The 19030-nt window shown below is 37.3% G+C and overlaps 1 protein-coding gene and 1 long non-coding RNA gene across 4 annotated transcripts in view; both read right to left on the bottom strand.

Annotated features, from left to right (window-relative positions):
* LOC117997175 (uncharacterized) overlaps nucleotides 1-19030 on the bottom strand; it is a 119575-nt gene that overhangs the window by 47267 nt on the left and 53278 nt on the right. For both annotated transcript variants that reach the window (XM_069498026.1, XM_034985362.2), the window contains exon 2: nucleotides 6992-7052. The gene's annotated coding sequence lies outside the window, so the exon portion shown is untranslated. The remainder of the gene's footprint in view (nucleotides 1-6991; nucleotides 7053-19030) is intronic.
* Nucleotides 16187-18201, bottom strand: LOC138402284 (uncharacterized). Of its 2 annotated transcripts, XR_011236718.1 has the most exons (3): nucleotides 17811-18201; nucleotides 17409-17702; nucleotides 16187-17210 (listed from the first exon to the last, which is right to left on the bottom strand). It is a non-coding gene; the product is annotated as an uncharacterized lncRNA (long non-coding RNA). The 2 variants fall into 2 exon arrangements; XR_011236717.1 differs by having other exon boundaries at nucleotides 17409-18201.

The following is a 19030-nucleotide window of genomic DNA, read 5'->3' as shown; positions in this document are numbered from 1 at the left end:
TTCAAAGGCTTTCAGTACAGTTATAGAAACTTGTTTTCGCTACATGGAAATAGAAATATTTCCTCAATGCGAAGAAAGAGCGTGAATCGAAAGCGTGAGTCGTGATAATTTCTTGTACGATGGTACGGAACCCATCGTGAGCGAGCCCGACTCGCACTTGACCGGTTTTTTTAGTCTCTGAAGTCTGAAACGTTTAGAATACCTAGGTAAAGCGTATTGGTATTTTTAGAGACAAGATATAGGTTACTACGATGTTTATTTGAGAACTAGTATTTTACTTGTTAGTTTGCTGTGCTTTTGCAACTTTTTAGTCATTCATTACCTTTGGTACGGTTTCGCTAAAAGGAGTGTTGCTTGACTTTTGCGTTCCGAAACAACATTCAGTAAAGTTAGTTTTCTCCTAATTTGTAGCTTTCATAATAGTTCGCTGGGACTACTCTTTTATTTTTCAAAACATTTTGCGACAGTTAATAATGCTATTTTTAGAGTTCCATACTTCAAAAGGAAAAAGGAATCCTTATAGGATCTCTTTGTTGTCTGTCAGTCGGTCTGTTTGTCTGTCTGTCCGTCTGTCCGTCGTGTTCACAGCCAAATCAGTTCAAAACACCCAAACTTTCGCATTTATAATATTAGTAAGATGGGATAATGTCAAATCTTCCAAGAAGATTGAAGGAAGATTTGTCATTATCCGCATTATCCCATCTTACTAATGTCATAAGTGGGTCTTTGCCAAAGACCGCTAAATATCATCATCATCATGATCAACCCATAACCGGCTCACTACAGAGCACGGGTCTCCTCTCAGAGTGAGAAGGGTTTTGGCCATAATCTACCACGCTGGCCATGTGCGGATTGGTAGACTTCACTCACCTTTTGAGAACATTATGGAGAACTCTCAGGCATGCAGGTTTCCTCACGATGTTTTCCTTCACCGTTAAATCAAGTGATATTTAATTAATTAAAACGCACATAACTCCGAAAAGTTAGAGGTGCGTGCCCGGGATCGAACCCCCGACCTCCGATTAGAAGGCGGACGTCCTAACCACTAGGCTATCACAGCCAGTATATACCTTGACTATATTTTTTGCTCAGCACAATTTTCACAACAAAAAAAGAAAAAGCTATTAAGTGTATTTTACTAGAAAGCATTTTATACTTCAATGCTAGAAAGCATAGCGCCGGAGGCTTCTACTGGCCCTGTAGCCAAGGCTACAGGGGCCACACAGCATCGTCTGTGACAAACATCGATATAAATGACAAGATATGCCAAAGCGAACAAAAAATTTCACGGTTTTGGAACCAAATTAATCAGCGCCACCTCTTAGATACTAATGAACGAACCGTCTGAAATCCAGACGTAACTGATGTTGCATTGTTGCTAAATAAACATTTTAGGACCAATGAGTCGGTGCCATTTTGCTGGTTCAATGGCCCTGTCCTTACGAAGTAATATATAAGTCAATGGTGACAAATTAAAGCGGAAAAAGCTATTTATTACATTTCCTATCTCGGCGAAACGACTTGTGGGAGTTTTCAACGCAGTCGCATGTAAAGTGGTTTCAGGGAGGCATTTTTATTAATTTTTATGTAAGTATTTACGTAAAAATGTATATTCTCTGAATTTCTATGATATGTAAAGTGGTTTCAGGGAGGCATTTTAAATAATTTATATTGTTATTAAAACATTTTCACGTAAAAATGTATATTCTATGAATTTCTCTGATGATTCTATGACACAATAATCTGTGACAAATTAAAGCCGGAAAAATCATCACACCTCGTATCTCCGCGAAACGACTTGTAGGAGTTTTCACCGCATTCGCAAGTAAAGTGGTTTCAGGGAGGCATTTTTATTAATTTTTATGTATTTACGTACAAATGTATAGTCACTGCATTTCTATGATGATTTTGTGACAAAATAATCTGTGACAAATTAAAGCGGGAAAAGGCATTACATCTCGTATCTCGGCGAAACGACTTGTGGGAGTTTTCACCGCATTCGTATGTAAAGTGGTTTCGGCGAGGAATTTTTATTGCGGCCACAAAATGTACAATTCAATTTCGTAATGAAAATAGACTTTATTGTTACTGAGGGATGTTTGGCCTTAGATATAAGAGACAACCAGGTCTTTAACTATACACATGCAAAAAATCATGTCAATTTGTTGCTTCGTTGCGAAGTGATTGAAGGGCACACCAACAAACAAACACACTTTCGCATTTATAATATGGGTAGTGATCCCAAGAAAATAATATAAGTAGGTACTTATCTGAACATATTATATTTTTAGGGTTCCGTACCTCAAAAGGAAAAACTGAACCCTTATAGGATCACTTTGTTGTCTGTCAGTCTGTCCGTCTGTCTGTCAAGAAACCTACAGGGTACTTCCCGTGGACCTAGAATCATGAAATTTGGCAGGTAGGTACATCTTATAGCTGACATTTGGGGAAAAATCTGAAAACCGTGAATTTAGGGTTAGGTCACACAAAAAAAATTAAATTGTGGTCATGAACTAATAATTAGTATTTTCAACTTTCGAAGTGAGTGACTATATCAAGTGGGGTATCATATGAAAGGTCTTCATCTGTACATTCTAAAACAGATTTTTATTTATTTGTATGCATCATAGTTTTTGAATTATCGTGCAAAATGTCGAAAAAATACGACTGTAGTACGGAACCCTCATTGCGCGAGCCTGTCTCGCACTTGGCCGGTTTTTTTATTTATACCACTGCTAGATGATGCCCGCGTATTAAATTTTTAACATAACCTCCTTATTGTAGTCGTTTAAAATTCCCAAGGCAAATCTTCGATTTTCCGGATAAAAAGTAGCCGATGCAAGCTATCTCTGTACCAAATATATATATAACACACCCGCGACTTCGTCCACGTTGAATTAAAAATCCCGTGAGAACTCTTTCATTTTCTGGGACAAAAAGTAGCCTAATCGATGCAAGCTATCTCTGTATCTTTCGTCAAAATCGGTAAAGAGGATAGGCCATAAAAAGCAAGCGAACAAACAGACACATTTTCGCATTTATAATACGAGTATGGACGTAAACATAATAATATTACATTTTTTATACTAAGTAGGTAAGTAGGTACTATTACCGCATATTTTACTCAACTTTCACTCAAACACCTTAATAAGAAAGGAAACAACCCAACAACACAAATCTTCTTTCTACCTTTACGGAAAAGTATTTGTCTGACAAATAAATTAAATGAATAAAAACAGTGATTAAGTAAAATAAAAACGGCGTATTTACTTCATTTAATTATCCTCACGAAGGGATCGGATTTCTTTAAAGGCTCCGTAATTTTCAGTATTATCAAGTCAATTAACAATTAACTGTCTTAAAAGATTGAATTAAACGCCAGTTTTTTCGTGAATAAGATTTCTTGACTCATTTACCAAACAAAGTATTGAGTGAATTAGTGTAGTAAATGAATTTCCATTTCCATTCCATCCATCCATCCATCCATCCATCCATCGCATTTCTATTCCAACGGGATTTCTTTGTGTATTCTTTCGTATTTCACAGAGTTTCAGTGGTAAGATGGCGGTTTACGTCTGTATTTTATTTCCTACTGAATAAACAATTCGTAATAAAACGTCGGTTTAAAAATCCCATGCATTCGTAAGTGGATTTTATAGTGCCAACTCAGTGAGTACATTGGCAGTGCTAGTGAGTCTTTATTTCTAATTTTAGTTGTCCAATCTGATATCTAAATGGGCGTATTTTTTTAAACAAAAAGTAGCGAGAAAACGAGCAGGCGGGTCACCTGATGTTAAATGATTGCCGCCGCCAATGAACATCTGCAGCAACAGAGCAACGGCCTATGCGTTGTCGGCCTTTCAGGAATTTGTTGGTCTGCCTCTCCAGACACTTAGTGTCGTGGCAACCCCTTGCCAGACTTCGGCGGGGAGGGGCGATGCACGCACAACAGACGGAAACGTTTAAGTGCGGAAACCAGCCCAGAATGGAGAAGAAGAAGAACCCCTTGCCAGACACGCTTAAAGTTTAGGGGTGTCTGGCAGGGGGTTGTCATTATATTAAGTGTGTGGCAATCCATGACGTGATTCCTAATACTATTCTGCAGAAAATATTAAAAAAATAGACTTTATACTTTGACGTCAGATTTTTTACACTTTTATTGCCTGTTATCTCCCAAAGCCATGGTGGCTTTGGGAGATAACAAACAAACGTTCCTCCCAGTGGGGACAATACGCAGAGAAACTTTCAGTTTTAATAAAATAACGAAGATCTGGCTAGATCTTAGTCCATATTGACTTCAAAAAACTGGTGGATCTAGTTGGCCGTACAACTAAAACTAGACTATCTGTTAAAACCCTGTGAAAGAATATTTACGAGACGGCAATCAGCGATAGGAAATAAATCCTAAATCACAAAGTGACGCGGATCGCCTGCGAGCTTTGTCCGCCATTTATCACGGATGCTGGCTCTAAGGAAACACGCGCGACGATAAATCTAGCCTGAAATATTTACTGCCTTTTGGAATCTCACTTGACTCGTGTAAGAAATGATAATATATATGTATAGATACTATAGAAAACAATTTATTTTTAGGGTTCCTTACCGCAAAAGGAAAAACGGAACCCTTATAGGATCACTTTGTTGTCTGTCTGTCTGTCTGTCTGTCTGTCTGTCTGTCTGTCTGTCTGTCTGTCTGCCTGCCTGTCTGTCTGTCTGTCTGTCTGTCTGTCTGTCTGTCTGTCTGTCTGTCAAGAAACCTACGGGTACTTTCCGTTGACCTAGAATGATGAAATTTGGCAGGTAGGTGGGTCTTATAGCTGGTTTTAGGGGAAAAATCTGAAAACCGTGAATTTAGGGTTAGATCACACAAAAAAAATTAAATTGTGGTCATGAACTAATAATTAGTATTTTCAACTTTAGAAGTGAGTGACTATATCAAGTGGGGTATCATATGAAAGGTCTTCACGTGTACATTCTCAAACAGATTTTTATTTATTTTTATGCATAAAAGTTTTTGAATTATCGTGCAAAATGTCGAAAAAATACGACTGTAGTACGGAACCCTCATTGCGCGAGCCTGACTCGCACTTGGCTGGTTTTTTTAAATGAAAACTTCTTACGCTGTGATTTGAAACTTAAAAAAAAAATATATAGACCTGTGCTTGGCTGCAATCAGAATTGGTGGCAAGTGATGATGCAGCCTAAGATGGAACGCGCTTGCCTAGAAGATGCCTATTCACTCTTGACTAGACCTCCTTCACTATAACCATGCAAAAAATCACGTCGATCCGTTGCTCCGTTGCGACGTGATTGAAGGATTGATATGTAGCTTTAAAGATCTTGTAGACCAATAGGTATCTTTATTTATACTTATTTAACACCATTTTAAATGCTTTCTCTAATAACTAACAGTCTATTATTAAAATACTAGTTTATAACATAATAATTATGTATGTAGGAACTTAATCATATAACATTTTTTAAATATTGAATAGAATAGGTGATGAGGTTAATTATTATTTTAAATAAGATTTGAATAATATTATAACCGTTTAGCATATTTAAATAATCCATATTAATACTATACTTAATTCAGTCTTTCTTAATATTTCTCCATTAGAAAACTACGTTATCCAGAAGTAACTTAAGCTATGAATTATATATTACCTACCTATATCTATCTGTAGGTAATTCAAATTCTACGTATGCGAAGCCGGGCGGACCAGCTAGTAGGTATAATACAGATTTATATAGACCTATAGGTACGCGACAGGTCGAGATGGCAATCAGGGTATGAGGCGGGGGGACGCCCTGCACGCCCACACGCCACGCCGCGCTATCCCGCACCGGGTTAGCGCGGGGGCGGTGATTACCATCTCGACCTGTCGCGTACTGTAGGTAGGTTTCTTCACAGTAATTGAATCTTGCGAGTAGTCATAGAAAATGCTAACGCCATATTCAATTCAATGAAGAGAACCAAGAAGTCGAAATCTTTTACATAAAAAGATTCCGACGAATTGAGAACCTCATCCTTTTTTTGAAGTCGCTTAAAAATGGAGGTTTAATTTACTTAAATTGTGTTGCAGAATCTTGGTAGTAGTCATAGAATATGCAGACGTCATATTAAATTCAATGTGGCAGATGCGCCAAGAACATCTTTTTCATTTTTAATGAAAACATAAAATGAAGGTATTGTAGGAATTGCTCCTACATTGGCTCTCATTTGAATATTGACAAATCAAACTCAATAAAATTTTGCAGGTACGTTCCTAACAACTAATCAGCTATGTCTGTAGTTTACTAGATTTTCGTGAAAACATTTAGTTTCAAACTTAAACAGGTTTAAGGATTCAAATACAAATTTTTAAGCCGGTGTTACTTTAAAACTAAATATTTTATGTAAATCTGACGAACTACTGACGCATACATTCGTTTTTAGAACATGTCTAATAAATTAGACCGACAATGGGGCCGATTCTCTTGTACACAATCTCTAAACTAAACTAAATTAGAAGGTCTAAATCTAGTGCTTTCCTTTTCCGCAAGCAACATTATGATAGGGATAGCAATAGGTTTAGACGTGCCATTTTAGTTTAGTTTAGAGATTGTGTACAACGGAATTAGCCACTTTGTTTTGTTAATATTCAAAAGCGATGGGGAGTGCGCTTGAGAGCGCTATAGGGATATTAGTGCTGATTCTGTAGTCTTTCTCCAAACTAAATTTAGAGTATCTGCATCTTTTTCTTTTTACTATTGCAAGAAAGGAACGGAACATGAATTTTATATTTATAGACTCTAAATTTTAGTGCACGCTACAAATTTTAAACAGTAGGCTCGCGTCTGGCAGCTAAAGTCACGAGGTTTGACAGCTCTAAATTAAATTTAAAACTGTCAAACTGTATCTAGCTTTTTCATATTACATTAGTAAGAAGAGGATGCGAATACTCTAAAATTTTGTTGTGCTCAGAATCAGTACCACTATACAACTTACACAAGTATGTGATGAAGCTGTCGTCTTGAAGATTTGATGAAGTGTTACATGGCCACTCTATCTGTAAACAAAGAAAATTCATATTAGCATTAAGTCCTACAGAAATAAACCTTCTGTTCAAAGATCAATTTATTCTATGACAAAATTCCTTTTACAAAGTGGGACTAAAATAGCCCAATACTCCTTTACGACCCTTATGCTAAAAATGTATGAGATACTTATAATATATTTGAATATGTAAAAAGTTCAAGAGTGTAAGAGCGTATTTTGACGTCATAATCTTGTGTACTTATATATATTTATATATAATATAAAAGGAAAATACGACTGACTGACTGATCTATCAATGCACAGCTCAAACTACTGGACAGATCGGGCTGAAATTTGGCATACAGATAGTTATTATGACGTGGGCAGTGGGCACCCGTTAAGAAAGGATTGTTAAAAATTCAACCCCTAAAGGGGTGAAAAAGGGGGTTGAAATTTGTGTAGACCACGCGGACGAAGTCGCGAGCATAAGCTAATTATAGCTATTTCTTTAACCAAGCTTCATCTTTTGTAAATGTAGCAAACCTATAATAGGTACAAATAATATTGTACCTATTGCATATGTATAATATTGTATTGTGTACGCGACAGACCGAGATGGCAATTGGGATATGAGGCGCGGGGGACGCCCCGCACACCCGTACGTCAACCGCGCTCGCCCGCGCCGGGATAGCGCGCGAGCTGTGCGGGTGTACGGGGTGTTCCCTCCCCGATTGCTATCTCGACCTGTCGCGTACTATACGTAGGGTTATTAGCCTAAGACCACAAAACTCTCTAAGCCGAGAATGTGGTTTTACTGAGTGTGAGGATCTTAATTGAACTTGCCTAACAAAGCAGGGATTATCAAGTTTTGAGAACTGTGGCTTGAATTTGATTAGCTACTCCATAATAATAGTTAGATCACAAGTTTTGCAGATTTTTCGAATTGCATCAAGATCTTTGGAGGTGGTTCTCAACTCGGCTCGTTTTTTTTAATGTATGTACACCGATTATTTCGACGACAAATAGCCCGGTCAAAATAGACATTTCAATTACCAAAAATTCCCACCAACCTATATACGTGTATGGGTACACCATTACAAATAAAATATCAAAAGTCCCCGTCGATCCTGTCTGCTAAAAAAAAAATTCAAGGTCAAAGGTCAACATTGTCGGTTTTTTGGAGTTTTCTCGTAAACGGTAAAGTTTTTTTGGTAAAGTCCGCTCTATAGATCTCCTCCAGACTCTAGCTTGGTAAGTCCTAGATCTTTCTCAATGCGGAACTAGGTATTGGTAAGCATTAAGCTTATCGTGGTTTGACAGTTATTTCGTTACACTATTCTACTCCAGCGTCCAGTAAATAGTAAACACGACAAATAAAACAGCCTGTTTTATAGTTCCCCGTAATCGAGATCAAGGAAATTCAAACTTTCAAAACACGTTTCTTTAACCGTCCTTCCACGTTACGAACTAGCTTAGTATGAATTCGCACAACTCGACAAAGTTAATAGATTTCGAGTATCGAAACACACCCAAAACCACCACCGTGGTGGTGGTTTTTTCGAACCATTTTACCCAAAAGTAAAATGGTTCGAAAAAAAAAAATTATTTCTTTTTTGCGTAGGACTTAACAAAAATATGAATAAAGTAAGAAAACCCTAATAAGTAATAAAATATCCAAACGAACAGTTTTAAATAATATGTAGTTTAAACAATATTTTAAGGGAACTTTGAACATCCATACAACTTAATCTTAAAATACTTACGAAATAAAATAAATGTCACAATTTCAACCAAACATTAATTTTTACTCCAAGTAGTCCCGACCCAATTTCTGTGACATGGCGCGGCTGCCAATTTCTTTCGACATCCATACTAATATTATAAATACGATAGTGTGTCTGTCTGTCTGTCTGCTAGCTTTTCACGGCCCATCCCTTCAACCGATTTTGATTTTTGACGAAATTTGGTACGGAGGTAGCTTGCATCCCGGGGAGGGACATATGCTACTTTTTATCTAACGACGAAGTCGCGGGCATCATCTAGTTCGAAATAAATTACGATTAGATACTCGAAATCTATGAACCTCGTCGTCGTGATGGGCCAACTCGTACTAAGATTACTAGTCGTGAGCAAAAACAAACGTGGGCACATTATGTGCTTAAATAATCACTGCACTCGGTACAGGCTGCATCTAGCTAGAAATTATAAGCCTTTTACAGTAAAGATCGCCTTCTTAAGTAACGGGCTCTTAATGTTCTACTGAGTAGGGTAGCCTTGCTAATCAGTAAGACATTATTCCCACTGATGGCTCAACCAAGAGAAAACCCTAGGAAATGACAGCCATAATATGCATTTTCCTAATACCTCAGAAAATAGTGGTGTTATACCTATGGATTTCTTTCATTTATTTGCGGATTTTTAGATACCGGATACGCTCCTAATATGTCGTTATTATTCGAAAACAGGAGTTCCTCGCTTCGCTGAACTTTAAATAAATTAAGTTTTAGATTTTAAGCATTCCAATACCCGGGTTGTATTGTATCTAATGCATGGATACCCTATACTTTCAACTATACTAAACACGACGTGTTTGCACTTTACACGCGATTGAAATTAGGTTTTCGAAACTGCTGCATAAACAGTAAACATGATGTTTTATAAAGATATTTGTGTATGTAGATTATATTCTCCCGTGGCCTCTGAACGCAATATGAGCAGGAGATTACTGAAACAGCCTTATCCGCGCCTTGTCTCATTTCCCGCAACAAGGCCCATACAATTTACATTTCACGGCCCTTCAGATTCCTTGGGCGATACCCTTAAAAGCTTTGATAATCTAAAGAATTTGAATAAACTATTTCAAATTACTCCAGAGTTTAGAAATTAATAGAAATATTTTTGTTTAAATTGAAATCAAACAAATCTTGTTAATCTAGACTGAAAGAGAACGAATAATTTATCACAAAAAAATAGTTTAGAACCAAAAACCCGAACTTAAATATAATATGTAGGTACTACCACAATATTACAAACACACGGACCACGGTTAGTATTTTCGTGTTATTTTTGGTATCTACCTACTCAATGAGATACATCATCATCATCATCATCATCATCATCAACATGATCAACCCATTACCGACCCACTACTGAGCACGAGGCTCGCTTCAGAGTGAGAAGAGTATGCAATACACGCAATGCCATGAGATACGCGAAACTCGAAAGTCTAAACTTTTAAAATGTAGAGATACGTCGTTGGTACAAATAAAGTTTAACAGATAAATCATTGGAAGCCGCTATTATCAGTCATTTTCATTAAATAAGTAACAAGTAAAAACAACTCGTTTTCTAAAGAACCAGTAGGTACAGTATCTTACCTCACCTACCTACTTTAAAACCATACAGCCGCTTGGACAATGAGACAATAAATACAGCTCAGTGAAACTAACGCCTGGCTGCGATTTCCTAGTTAGGTAAACTGTGGAAAGTAAAAGGATACCTTAAGTGCTAAAGTCCTAAACACACTCGATACTTTTAGTACCAATAATTAGTAATTAGCAGTTCTGTGATACTCAATGTGTTTTCGAACTTCCAATGTTAGGGCATTTCTGCAGTCATTCGTATTCGGTTCGTTTTCGTAATTCGTGAAAATACGATTCGAAGTGGCCGTACGTTCGTTTGTGCACTCATTCGATTCGTCAAATACGAACGAGTGCACTAACACTAGCTCTTTAGCAATTCTGCGATCGTCAATATGTTTACAAGCTCCCAACGTTTGATAGCGGTATAACATCGCGCGGTTTCAGATCTCACCTACATATTATTCTAAAACCATACAGTTGCGCGAACAATGAGACAATAAATACAGTTCAGTGAAACTAACGCCGGGCTGCGATTTCATATTCAGGTAAACCGTGGAAAGAGGAACCTAAACTACTTAAGCTTAAGAACACTCGATACTTTTAGTATTAGTAATTATTACTTAGCAATTCTCAAATGCGTTTTCAAACTCCCGCTGTTGCTCGCGGTATGTAGACGTGCGAGTTGATGCTTAAATACCGAAACTTTAAGGTAGCTGGGACAAGACATAATTATAGTTTTAGATTGTAAAGCCCTTTCATATGATAACCCACTTGGTATATTAATCTTACTTTGAAAGTTGAAAATAGCAATATTTGTTCAAGAACACATTTTAATTTTTTTCTTGTGATGTAACCACAAATTCACAGTTTTCAGATTTTCCCCTCATGTCTGCTATAAGACCTACCTTCCTGCCAAATTTCATGATTCTAGGTCAACGGGAAGTATCCTATAGGTTTCTTGACAGACAAACAGACATTTGTAGTCTGGCTTTCGTAAAATCCAGTGTGGTAAGGCCTTTATTGCAGTCCGCCGTTTGCGAGCCCACTCAGAATACAAAATCACGACGAGGCTTAAATTCGCCAAATAGGCACACATGGAGGCTGTATCGTAAAGTAGAAAGCTTTTATTTAGCTTCCATACGAATTTTAAGGTTTCCAAACAAAGGGAGCTAAAACCATACCCACATTTCAGCCGTTTGTACATTTCGAATTTTTCTTTCAATTTTGCTGCAGTTTGATTTTCTGTATAGCCAAGGACGCTGCACGATGCAAAGTAGGACGCCCTTGGCCAGACAGCAGACTCCATGAATAATTGAACAATTCGCGCATAATACGCTTGCTTTTTAGGGTTCCAATACCCTTATAGGATCACTTTGTTGTTTGTCTGTCTGTCTGTCTGTCTGTCAAGAAACCTACAGGGTACTTCCCGTTGACCTAGAATCATGAAATTTGGCAGGTAGGTAGATCTTATAGCTGACATTCTGACTGACACACAGATCACACAAAAAAAATTAAATTGTGGTCATGAACTAATAATTAGTATTTTCAACTTTCGAAGTGAGTGATATCAAGTGGGGTATCATATGAAAGGTCTTCACTTGTACATTCTAAAACAGATTTTTATTTATTTTTATGCATCATAGTTTTTGAATTATCGTGCAAAATGTCGAAAAAATACGACTGTAGTAGGGAACCCTCATTGCGCGAGCCTGACTCGCACTTGGGCGGTTTTTTTCGTTACAGATACCGGGAATCGAATCCGGAACTATCGCTATAATATAGAAAGGTAAAGTAATAATACCCCAGTACTTGAGGTCAGCAAACATCAATTTAGATGTATGTAGGGGTACATTTTTCTATCAATCATTTTTATGTAACCCATGTTATGTTGACTTCGGAATATTATAATTCTACCGTCGCGTCGTGTTCGTACTGCAAATATTATTCCGCCTCAGAGATAGAATTTTATTAGTCGCAGAATTTATGTGCCATGTAATTGGATAACTTTTCCCTTGAGACTTGAATGCTAATGATTTCTATGACAATCATGAGAAACTTTCTTAAAATAATTTTCTTAGGTTATTTTTATGAAAGAAGATTTAACAACAAAGAAAAGCAATAGTAAACCTCCTCGTATTCTATAAAAACTTGACTCCAGCGTAGCTAGCACAATTTTTTAAAATGTTTTGCCTGAATTTTTTAAATCACTTTATCGTTATCTACCGATAGATGTCCCGCAGCTGGCTCTTGTAGGGACTTCCAAACGCGATGGTATTGTATAGTAAATGTTACATTTATAATATTGTAACTTTTTATGTAGAAAAATGTTCGAAAAATCTTTTTAAAAAAAGTAACTGCTCAGTTTTTTGCCGGCTCTCCTCAATAGAATTGAGGCGCATTGGCGGTTCCTCCGGTAACTACTGCAAATGCAATGCAATCACTTACCATCAGGTAGCACGCCTGCTCGTTTGTTCGCTATTTTTTATATAAAAAATAATCTACTTTCCGAACCTCTGGTAGAGTTGCAGTAGGTTATAGAGGTATTTCATCATCTACACGTCGGTCGCCCACATATGAAATCAACAAAAATATTAAAAATTTCATTCAAGTAAATTCCATTACAAACAAAATTTTTCTACGTCAAGAATTTCCAGCTTATCACCGAGCAGGGATGAGAAACATAAAATGTTATTGGTCCTGAGGGGTGTAATTTATAACAGCTACTCGTGGAAAGAATTTGTTACTTTATATATTAATATTATGTGGATTTGTCTTTGTTTTATTTAGTAGCTACCTTTGGTGCTAGGTTGTTAAGACAAACGTTAATTATTTTTTTAATCACCTTTTTTATATACCTGATGATGATGTGGCCTAAGACGGGACGCGTTTGCCTAGAAGGTGCCTATTCACTCTTGTTTTAAAGATACCCGGATTATAATTAGCTGGAAACATTGATCTCGGAAGAGTATTCCAGACCCTAGCCATGCGTATAAGAAATGATGACGCAAAGCGTTTCGTACGCATAAATCGAATGTTGACGACATAGGGACCGGATGGGAACTTGCCCGGCGTCTTGCTGTACGGTGGTAGAAAGGTGAGGGAGAGACAAGATCGAACAGCTCCTGAGCACACTGCCCGAAATATATTATCCTGTATTTCTGTAATATTTATGAAGTCGGCAATTTGGTCTTTTATCACCCTTCCAGTAACCAACATATTGTATCAACCTTGCTTAACACAAACGTGCATATACCTACAGGTGTAAAAACGAAGACAGGTGAAAGTACTGATGATTACTGTTTAATGATATTATGGTACCACAAAAAAACACGCGAAAAAGTATATTAAATTAAAAAAAATCCGACGAATTGAGAACCTCCTCCTTTTTTGAAGTCGGTTAAAAAATCCTATATTTTTATTAGCATCACCTGATATATTGCAAATGAAACATCTGGCTGACGCTAGAGGTCAACGAACATTCCGTAAGTAGGTCACTCGGAGTCATTGCCACGTCGTAGGTGGGTCGTTGGCCCGAGTTTTGCACGCTATACATTGCGGGTTTGAAAAATACTAAAACTACAAAATAACGCAAATGGTTATTGGTATTGGATTCTGTTTATGTAGTATAGGAATAACGCTAATAAGTTCTGGTTACAACCTGTATATCTTTTTACATCTAGATGTGCCTAGATCACGTCGCCCACAGTGGAATAGAGATAAGGAAAACTAAAGTAGGTATAGTACGCGACAGACACGGTGCGGGGCGGGATAGCGCGGGTGACGTGCGGATGTGCGGTTCGTCGCATCGCCGCCTTATATCCCGATTGCCATGGCGACCTGTCGCGTACAATAGATATATAGTTAAGTACATAACTTTATATTACAATTTCACGTTTATCCGTTCTTTCCACCCGTCCCTAAACTCATAAACAACTGCCAAACTAGGCTGCCTAAGTTAGATTACCTGTCAAAGAGCTAATTCAGCCCTTTTTAGGTGTCACTCCCTTTGTTAGCAATTTTCTTGCTTATTATAAAGCCATTGTTATAATAGGCGTTTTTATATAAAGAACTAGCTTATTCCCGCGACTTCATCTGCGTGGACAAATTTCAAACCCCTATTGAATTTTCAAAAATCCTTTCTTAGCGGATGTCTATGTCATAATTGCTATATGAATGCCAAATTTTTAGCCCAGTAGTTTGAGCTGTGCGTTGATAGATCAGTCAGTCAGTCAGCTTTTCCTTTTATATAATATTATATAGATTTTATATAATATTAGATTAGATAGCTGAAGTGGCAATGGGCAGGGCACATAGTTCGTACAACCGATAGACGTTGGGGTCCCAAGGTGCTGGAATGGCGACCTCGCACCGGGAGACGCAGCGTTGGAAGACCCCCCACTAGGTGGACGGACGACATCAGACGAGTCGCAGGGAGCCGCTGGATCCAGGCGGCGCAAGACCGTGGCGTGTGGAAGTCCCTACAAGAGACCTATGTCCAGCAGTGGACGTCTATTGGTTAATGATGATGATGATGATGATATAGATTTTGTATAGAGGTGAAAAAATATACCTAACATTATTACCATCCACGATATTTAACTTCTACCGTACTAAGTTCTACAAACGTATAAGTACACTGGTTCGTTTAACATGAAATGGTTGCACTCGCAGGCCTAATGAGCTAACTTTTCCTATTTAAAGAGCATGCTATTTTCAACCAGAGCTATATCTAACTACATATTATAAGGTCACCTTTGAGCTCTATAAACTCTTTTAGCCGTCGGTACATATATACAAGTTTTATATGTGTAAATGACTAGCTTCCCGCGACTTAGCTTGCGTAGATTAATATACAGCACGGCTAGCATGGGCCGAAGATAAAAATTATATCCCCCGATTTTATCCACTGCACAGGAGATAACATTAACTTCTCCACCCCTCAGAGCACGGCAACAGGGGAGAGGAGAAGTTTATCCCCGTTTGACATTTCACGGGGACTCGGGGGACTATTTATCCACCGTCTATAGCATGGGGCCAAATAAAAGAAGATAAACTGTCCTTTTTTGACATTTGAGAGGGATAATTTTATCCTCGAGATTTGAGGTGGGTATAATGCTCATAGAACTTTAACTCAATTATTAAAAGATCAAAAAACATGTCTCGCGCTTTTTTTATTAGTTTGAAATAGAGAATTTAGAACGAAAATAACATGAGCACGTAATTAGTGATGGAAGTAATCCCTTTGAATTTCCCGACGCTGAGTTCCGACACTTGTTTCGGATGGACAAATATTATGTGCTGTACTTGTGCGAGCAGCTTAATGAAGCACTAAAGCCGATTAATTCGATGGATGGATTCATAAAAGTAAGTACCTAAGTACTTACCTATTACCTAAAACCATCTTGTGCAAACGAATAGGTACCTACTTAGGTAGGTAGTAGGTACCTACAAATAGGTCCTACATGCGGCTATTATCTATTTATTCTACGTCCTCACATCTATAAGACTCTTGGCAGATGGTAGTTACCAGTGAGATACAAGTCAAGGTCATGGGATGACTATTGCCCGCGACTTCATCTGTGTGGATTTAGGTTTTGAAAATCCTGTGAGAACTATTTGATTTTCCAGAATAAAAAGTAGCCGGTGTCCATCCTCGGGATGTAAGCTAACTCTGTAGGTACTAAATTTCATCTAAATCGGTTAGACTGTTGGGCTGTGAAAAGCTAGCAGACAGACAGGCAGACACACTTTCGCATTTATAATATTAGTATGGATTATTGGAAATATAAAATAACACAATGACTCATTATAATAAAATCATTTATTTGAACAAAATAGGCAGGAGTCTAATTTAACAAAACAATTCTTAAATTAAAATACACACCTATATCATAGTTAAATACATAATGATACACAAACACAATAACACTTTACAAATTATAATGGTTCATCATAAGTGTTTTGTAAGAGTAAATATGTTAGCCTATTATACTTTATAGACCATTTCAGTATATCCTCTTACTCTTAATTTATTATTATTGAAAATCATTAATGTATAAATTGTATGTTTCAGAATTCCAATGGAACAACCAAAGGACAGACTAGAAAATGTAACAAATAAAGAAATCTCACATATCTATGGATCAAACCAGACTGCTAACTGTTGCCCGACAATAAAAGGGAAAAAGGGATGGAATAATAAATACATATTTGCATTAAAATATATTTCTTTAAGTACCTATTACCTAAAACCACCTTGTGCAAACCCATCCTTATATCTACTACTACTACTAGGGTTCTGTAGGGTACCAATGGGACCCTATTACAGTCTCAGCTCTCCATCTGTCTGTCTCCTGAAACGTAACAGGTTAAAGTTGAAATTTTGTACTTATTTCTATTGCTGCTATAACAAAAAATAAGTTTCTTCAAAAAATAATTTTGCTTTAAGTACTCTTTCTGTGTGATTGAGTAACAAACACAAACTCTTAGGCATAATATTAGGAATACCAATTAAAACAATGCTTATTTGGATGTACACAAATCTCTGATGTTAACTTAACAGATCTAAAAGTAGTGCTATTATCCTTAAGAAAAGGAAGTAACAAGTTTAATGTTCAATCAAACCACACTGCCATAGAATAACTTCCTATATTCATAACTATTTACAAATTACAAAAATGTACATATCCTCTACTTACTTTTTATTTATTTATTGGCATTTATAGGAAAACTACTCGGGGCTATTGGTTTTATAAAGTACCCACTGTGTACAAAGTGGGTGAAACGACAGTCTCACCATAGTCCACCACCGACACTTCAAAGATTTCCTGCCATAAGATAAAAAACATTGGCATGACATGCTTATAAAGAAATTAGGTTAGTTTAATAGCTCAAACCATACCAGCTTAACCAATTTTAAGTGATATTGAACTCTTCTCAGTGCAGTATGCTAAACTGTTAGTTTTATCATCATCTCAAACAATAATGAAAATATTTTATGTTGATAAGATGTGTACCTAACTTACCTATTCCAATAGGTAGGTACCTAAAGTTATTTTGAGTTTGTTATACAAGACACACATTTAATAGAACTAAATTAATACACGCATCTCTCTGGCTGGCCCATTATGGAGTCTTCAGGTCCAATTCCTGTTGAGCATTTATGCCCAACAGTGATAATTAATATTGAACACTTATGTGCTCATATATGTGACCGACGGCACTATTGAGACATTTCCCGGTGGTCCTACATCCCGAGCTGCCTCATCATACTTGTCAGTCAGTGGCCAGTGCCCTTCTTCAAGTACATATTTCCATGTCTGCAAATAAAACAACAATTTATGCATTTCTTTGTCGCTAACAATATCAATATATTATCACTTCAATTTTGTGTACTGACTAACACAAATTGTCTTTGTGATACTTACTGTGATAGCTAGGAATTTCAACTATTCGATTATTTTTTAATTTGGATAATTCAAAAGTGGAGTTAGGTTAGGTAAACACAAACAATAACAATACTTACGTGCATAATCTTCTGTGAATGTTTTTTAAACTATTTTACGGCTCCGGCTTCTAGCTCTTTTAAAATAAAAAGCAGCCACAGACGAGTTACGAGTAACGAAAACGAGCAAAATCAAAAGCACAGATAAAAAATAATAACACTTTGACATTAACCGAGGACTAGTCTTTCCCCGCCTTATCACCGGGGATAATTATATCCAACCCTGTGCCCATGCTCGGAGAGTGGAAATAACTATCGGAGGGGATAAAAATTTTATCCTTTCCTCGGGGAGAAAATTTCCCGGCCCATGCTAGGCCTGCAGTAGTGCTTATACCTTTTTGCATCGAAAACTACATGTTTTATGGTTTTTCAAGGGCAATATCGTAGCGTTACTGCCCGCCTAAGTTATTCTAGATTCAGTAAGTGTTCATAGTGAAGTAATGTTGTAGGTACCAAGCAACGACTTCATGCTTGGACTCCAAGTCCCAACTCCTTACCCCTGATGATGAAGGGTACAACAATCCTAAACTATAGTGATTCATGAACTGCGGATCATGCTACATTATTTAAGGTACGAAGCATATACTACATCATTGAACTTCGGATCCCAACTTTTCAATCCTGATGCTGCAAGTTACTGAACTCCTAAGCCATGGGGATTCGGGAATTTCTGATAGTGAATTGATATTTTAGCAACGACTTCATGATCGCAATGCCAGTCCGAACTCTTCAAGCTTGATAATGCAGGTACAGCGCTCCTAAACCATAGACAACCATAGTCTCAACTCTTCAATCCTAATGCTGCAAGGTACTGAACTCCTAAGCCGTGTGTGGTTGGCCTCTTAAGTTCATTAACTTAAATGAAGTAGTTTTCTAATACTACATTATTACATAGCCTACTTCAATACAATCACATTAATTGAATAGCAAATAGCAATTCCCTTGAACAAACAACTAGATTAAGCCTACGGAGGTTCGCCGCGAGAGTCTGAGTGTAATAGATAATGAGATTACACCGTCCGAGGCTTCGTAACTTGATACTGAGAACAAAAGTAACTACTTAGTTAATAAGTTACTCGTAATGTATTTTGGGTTGAACGTACTTACATTGTGAGGCCGACGTCCTGGAGCAGCCTTTCCTGC

The sequence above is a fragment of the Maniola hyperantus genome, chromosome 4, assembly GCF_902806685.2.
Source record: "Maniola hyperantus chromosome 4, iAphHyp1.2, whole genome shotgun sequence".
NCBI lineage: Eukaryota > Metazoa > Arthropoda > Insecta > Lepidoptera > Nymphalidae > Maniola > Maniola hyperantus.
The sequence above is the reverse complement of the archived record's forward strand: the minus strand, read 5'-3'. Positions and strand labels throughout refer to the sequence as shown.